Source organism: Cebus imitator, unplaced genomic scaffold, assembly GCF_001604975.1.
Source record: "Cebus imitator isolate Cc_AM_T3 unplaced genomic scaffold, Cebus_imitator-1.0 Scaffold578, whole genome shotgun sequence".
In the NCBI taxonomy this organism is placed as follows: domain Eukaryota; kingdom Metazoa; phylum Chordata; class Mammalia; order Primates; family Cebidae; genus Cebus; species Cebus imitator.
Window position 1 is genome coordinate 316,659 of NW_016107893.1, and position 6,729 is coordinate 323,387.

General features: G+C 36.0%; 2 long non-coding RNA genes across 2 annotated transcripts in view; both read left to right on the plus strand.

The window, feature by feature from the left end:
- LOC119469134 overlaps positions 1-6,729 on the plus strand; it is a 477,229-nt gene that overhangs the window by 223,565 nt on the left and 246,935 nt on the right. The window lies entirely within an intron of this gene.
- The window catches only part of LOC119469135, a 13,214-nt gene that overhangs the window by 1,754 nt on the left and 4,731 nt on the right, over positions 1-6,729 (plus strand). Inside the window, exon 2 of the long non-coding RNA XR_005197950.1 lies at positions 971-1,052. This is a non-coding gene — a long non-coding RNA (uncharacterized LOC119469135). The remainder of the gene's footprint in view (positions 1-970; positions 1,053-6,729) is intronic.

Sequence of the window (6,729 nt, forward strand, 5' to 3'; positions counted from 1 at the left end):
GAAAGAAAGAAAGAAAGAAAGAAAGAAAGAAAGAAAGAAAGAAAGAAAGAAAGAAAAGAAAGAAAAGAAAGAAAAGAAAGAAAAGAAAGAAAAGAAAGAAAGAGAGAGAGAGAGAAAGAAAGAAAGAAAGAAAGAAAGAAAGAAAGAAAGAAAGAAAGAAAGAAAGAAAGAAAGAAAGAAAGAAAGAAAAAGCCACATGCCATTCTGAGCTATGTACACTAGTACTATAGGAGATAACATTCTTATTCAGCCTGAAGGGTATTGTGTTTCTGGGAGGCCTTCTGGTACAGACTGTGTCTTAGCTATAACTTCAAGATCAAGTCAAAATTAGTAAGGTCCAAGACAGAGGATGGAGAGGAGATGATAATGAAAGGGAGGAGTATAAAGAGAGAAGATTACTGTTTAGTTACAGCTTTATTCCTCTATGAATAGGAGCTTTCTGGTCAAACATGGGTGGCACCACTTGCATTAAGATAGGCTTTAGAAGGTAGAGTAATTCAGCAAGTCTTATGTGCAGATTTTTTAAAAGTAGTCAATGGGAAGCCAAAGAGACTTATTAACTCAAGAGAAAAAAGTATGGCAATATTTTCCAAAGTGGTGATATATAAGATAATTTACAGAGAATATACGAGTTTCCATGCTCAAATAAGTTAGGAAAATTTATAGCTAATCAAAATTAAACTCGTTTTTTGACTGTATGCCATTTTAGAACTTTTATTACCCCAATATGCATTTTAAATCTCCGAGGGAAAAACATAATATGCAGTGTTTATTAAATTTATTTGGTCCTAGATCACTTAGTTTTTTGTGGAGCAACCTAAGGAATTAATGTTCAAAGGGACAGAAATTTGGGAATCACTAGTTAAAAGAAGGGTCTTTGACATCTAATGATATTGGACTAAATCCCAGCCAATTAGGAATAGCTGTAAAATCATGGGACAGTTACTCATACCTTTACCTGATTCCCCAGCTGTTACATGAGAATGATCATAGTACCCCAGAGAACTTCTGTGAGGAATAAATGGATATGCAAAAGTAATGCCTGGCTCAAGGTAAGCACTTAATACATGGTTGCTGTTACTATTATTCTCAACATATTTTTTAAAGAAGAAACAGAAGCTTATTGTTATATCCAGTGAAGTGACATTAAGAAGAAGGGTATGAATCTTATAAATATCCATTTTGCACAGATGCTATACTTTATTTTAATGCTAGGAAATTTAAGGTAGAAGAGTGAGGGAAATTTTGTGGAGATTCAGAATGGAAAAAAAACCATCTCCCAAGAAGAGACAAGCCAGTATAGCTGCTTTCTTACCAGGAGTGCTGAGGTGGTTAAATAGTGTCCCTAGTATTACAGAACTTAGTGCAGTTGGTGAAAAGACATTTAGATACTTAAAATGTTATGTTTTAATCAAGAACCGGGTGAGGTACCAGAATCCACAACTTTAAGACATCATTTCCAAAGTTTGACCAATATCAGTTTATAGAAAATATGGCAGGAATATGCTGATTTTCTCCTTATTAAGACTCTTTCCTCTAACCCACCCCTCCTTTTCCTCACTTGGATTGGATGGCATTGAAGACAGGGTTTTATGCTAGGGAATAACTTTTGGACGCATTAACTATCTTCTTGAAAAAAAAAAGACGGGTAGAGTTTGATACAGCAAAGATAAAAAACGATGGTCCTATACAGACTATAAACATTTCTTTATGATTTCTGGATTCATTGCTCTATAGTATATTCAACCTTTCATGTGTATTGGTTACTAATTCAAAAATTAAGCTATTCTAACCTGACTAGTCTTCAATCCAGGAAGTCTATTATCTGGTTAGAATTATTATTTGTTGATCCTCTAGTTTAATTGCATTATTTCTCTGACTTTTTCTATATTTGTTTTCCTATCTTCATACTTTCAACTGAAAGTCACTGGAGTAGCAGGCAATCTTTCAAGGACATACTACATACACTTCCAATCCTATTAGTGCTCAAGTGATATTACTGCAGTGTGTACAAGAGCTCTTTGAAACTAGAGGACACACATATTTTTGAGTGTTTGAATATATTCCAGGAGCTACCCCAAGAATGCTACATGTATGTATCAACCATTATCAATATAAGTACCTTTTAGGTTACCACTTACATATTATAATTTTTTATGACTAGTTATCATAGTTTTCTTTTTGTTATAATAAGGATCACTTCACCTTGGAAAGTTTCTTACGATAGTCACTGCATGGGCTCAAATCCATTAGTTCTGTTTCTTCACTTGGAAGTGGACCAAGACCTTGGCCATAGTTTGAGCATTAAAAGTGCATCATCTTTGATGGGGAAGATAAAAGTAGTCATTGCTGTGGCTTTATAAAGTTGTTAGACTAGAAAATCAAACTGTTTCACAGCTATTCTATTACAATCACAAACTAAAATATCCTCTTCCTTCCTTGTTCTACATGTTTTGGTAAGCAGTGATGTTTTCACTAATCCACTCTTGTATGATGGCTTTACTTTTATTTGTGTCAGTCTTGGAAATAGAAAAGGAGAATCAGCATATTTCTGTATCTCATATGCCTGTTGAGTTTTACACTATGCCTCCTATACAGACATACAGTTTAAGAATTTTCGAATCCATCTACTTCTGTCCCTTAATTTTTTCCTACTCATCACCAAAATAAAATTCAAAATCTTTACTTTGAAATTTCAGTTTGTTCCCAATGTTGCCCCTCTTCTGCCCTTCATCTCCTCATGTCCTATGCTATAGACAAATGGAATGCCCCCGTTCTCAATACACACCAATAAGTAACAGCATGCCTTGACAACACTGTTATTTTGGTCTAAAATGCCTTCTTCTCCTTTCTTTTGTCTGACTAAAATCCTACTGAATTTTCTTAAGCTCATATAATAGCCTTACCCAAATGAGATCAGTTGTTCCATCTTCTGTTTCTTTTCCTGTGTGTGTTTGTGTGTGTGTATGTGTGTGTTCACATACCTGACTCAACTGGATTGTGTTTTATTTGAAGACAACGATCAAATCTTGTCAACTCTTCATCATCAGTCTCTAGTTCTAGGATGGAAATAAAACATTTTCAGATTTAAATCTCAGTTCCAACACTTACTCTATGTGCTTCTGAAAAGGACCTCAGAAACCTCTCCTCCTCTGTAATACTGAGGTAATATCTGAATTGCCAAGGAACCCTTTCAAACAGCAGAATTTCCAGTTCTCTCAGGTTAAAAAAGACTGATTATTTTCTTATATGTACAGATCAAGTGTCTTCAATTCTATGATCTTCTCTTGGTATAAACTCCAACTTTGTGAATAGGGTCCTCCTAGTTCAGATCCTTACAGAGCTGCATAATAACTATGTTAGGGATCTATAATAAATGAACTGATCATCAAATGGATTTCTTAAGTGTGAACTGTCTATTAGGGATGAATACTTATTAGCAAAACTACGACTAGTAAAACAAAGTCATTTTACAGTAATTTATAATTTACTGAAGGTATCACTTGTATCATTATCTACATTTTTCTTACCATGATATACTAAAATGTTACAATGTATTTAACTTAATTGGATTGATTGTTTTTGAGAGAGACAGTACCATACACTAGATAAAATCGTGGTTGTTGAAATTAGGCCTAGATGTGAATTCTTGCTTAGCCACATTGTAGCTTAATGACTTTGTATAAGTTACTAAAAACCTCTGAAACTTCAGTTTTGTTTTGTTTTTTTCATTGGTAAAATAATCTTATAATTTCTATTTTATAATATGTTTTGAGGATTATAAAGAACATATAATTATAGAATTCAGAGGAAGTTGAGCACTCAGCCCACTGTTAGATTTGCTGTAACAAAACTTCCTTCTCAAGCTCCACACTCATCACCTAGGTTTACCTTGCACCAAACTGAAGATAGGTAAATATGTATATGTATATATTTTTTAGAAACCTTTATCTCTCTTTTGTTTGTTTTCTCATTCTCTCTGAAGCTATTTCTCTCTTCTGTTACACAGAAGACAAAAGTATAAGATGAGATTTAGCCCGTCCCTTTACTGACCATAACTCAAGAGCTGCCAAGATCTGCCAGTTCCCCTTTGGCCAGTTAACCCAGCCTCCATGTGCAGTCCAATATCAGAGCCACCTGTCACACCTCACTTCAGTTATTCTCACACCAGCAGCCTGACACTCTGCATTCTACTCTCGTTTCAAATCAACTTACATCCTACCATAAATTATATTCCATTTTGCAAGCACATTCCTTCATTTCTTCCTTTTTTTTTTAACCTTCCGTGTTTTTACTCATTTTGTCCCTGGAAACTTAGACTCTGTCCTCCCATCTTCCATGCTGCTTATCAAAAATACTACTTCTCTTGCCTTCAATTTTAATCTTTATTGGGTGTTTGCTTACTTTGTGTCAGCAGTTGTGCTAGGTGCTTTGACAAATGGTATCTAGCGTATCTGCTTCTCACAACCACAGAAAACTGCCATTAGGTGGAAATATTACTATCCCTTTTTGACAGTGAAGAAACCAAGGCCGCAAGAGGTTATGCACTTTGCTAACAGTCATAATGCTGTAGAGCTAGGATTTAAGTCCAGGACACTCTAATTCAAGAGTCCTGTCTCTTAAGCTCCAAGAGAAACTGCTGTGTTGGTCAGGATTTTCTAGAGAAATAGAAGCAATATGAGACACACAAACACGCACGCACGCACGCACGCACACACATACACATACACATAAATACTTATTTTTGAAACTGTAAGAACTGGCTCACATGATTACAGAGGCTGAGAAGTCTCATGATCTGCCTCCTTTAACTAGACAACCAGGAAAGCCAGTAGGATGATTTAGTCCTAGTTCAAAGGCCCAAGAACTGGGAAGAACAATGTTCCAGGATAGGAGAAGATGGATGTCCCAGCTCAAATAGGGAGCAAATTTGCTCTTCCTCTGCCTTTCTGTTCTGTTTAGTCCCTCTAAAGGATTGGATGTTGCCCACCCTCATTGGTGAAGGAGATCTTTACTTGTTCACCAATTCAAATTTTAATCTCTTCCACAAACACCCTCATAGACACACTCAGAAATTATGTTTTATCAGCTATCTGGACATTCTTTAGTCCAGTCAAATTGACATATAAAATTAACTATTAAACTCCCTTGCCTTGAGTTACTTGCTCAAATTTTCCTTTTCCTGATCCTCTCTGGCAACGTTTCTTTTTTCCTCTATTTCTGTAATCAATTTATGCATATTTTACAGGACTTGTCATATCTTGTTTTGTAGTACAGATTTTGCATATATAGCTAATCTTTTTTTACTGCATTGTTAATTTGACAAGAACTTACACCATTTCCTTTTCGACTTTTATTTCTTGTGGTGTCTTGCACAGAGTTTTATATAAAGCAGGTATTTAGTAAATGTAGAATTGAACTGAAATGAGCTAAATTGAATGCATTGATCCAGTGCTCACAGTTATTTAAAAGCAGAACCTGGAGTGAAACTCAGGTTTATCTTAAAACATAGTGTTCTTAAAACCTCATACTGTGCAAAGAAAACAGATGTGGATTTTGATTCTACCTCTGCCACTTAGCAGGACTGTGTCTTTGGGTAGGTTGCTTCACCTTTCCTGATATGTAAAATTTGAAAATAATACCTATATTGCAGGTGTGCTGTGGGAATTAAAATAGAAAGCATATATAAAGCATTTACCGTATGCCTGACCCCTCCTGGCAAACAATAAATGATAGTTGCATTCAGTCTTGCCTTTGTATTACATAACAATATAAGAAGTAGAATCGATAGCCTTGTTTCCAGTGATTTTTTTTAGCAGACATTGAAATGAGAATGAGAAACTCAGTGAACAAACAGAATTACTTGTAACTAGACTGACTGGCAAGTCTTTGAAGCATCAGCAACCTTAGAAAGCTCTCCAGGTATACTGGAAGAACAGTGAGGCGGTTATAAATTACAACCAAGACTGGTAATCCCCACTTCAGTTTCATTCCAATTAAGCTTTAAGTAGTTGGTTGACAGAGAATGGTTGGGAAAATAAAATAAATAATAATTTTTTAAAAAAGCTTGATCCAGAAGAGAACATTAGTATGTGCCCAAGAGCATTGGGATTCAGACATGTGAGGCTGCCTGTGAAGTGGCAATCTTATGGAGGGTCACCCAGAGCAACCCCAAGCATGAAAGACAAAGTGGCAACTAAAACAGGAGATAATGTTCAGAGAAGGATATTCACAGAAGAGCCATTCCACTCTTTGTCTTACCTGGCACTTAAGACACTTTGCTCTTCTCTATGAAATAGGTATTCCTGTCTTCTACCCCCTAAATTGTATAAGAAAAGAAATAGAGCTTCATTTTATTAGTATAGATCATCCAATCTCTGCTGATAGGATATCCTTAATATGGCTTCAAGTAGGGACTATAAATTTACATTTTAAACAAATGAACAGTGTGCTATGAAAGAGAATATATCAGGGCCGGGTGCAGTGGCTCACGCCTGTAGTCACAGCACTTTGGGAGCCAAGGAAGGCGGATCACAAGATCAGGAGATCAAGAACATTCTGGCTAAAGGAGTGAAACCCTATCTGATTTGTGCTAAAAATATAAAAAGTTAGCTTGGTGTGGTGGCACCTGCCTATAGTCCCAGCTACTTGGGAGGCTGAGGCAGGAGAATTACTTAAACCGGGAGGTGGAGGTTACAGTGAGCCAAGATTGCACCACTGCACTCCAGC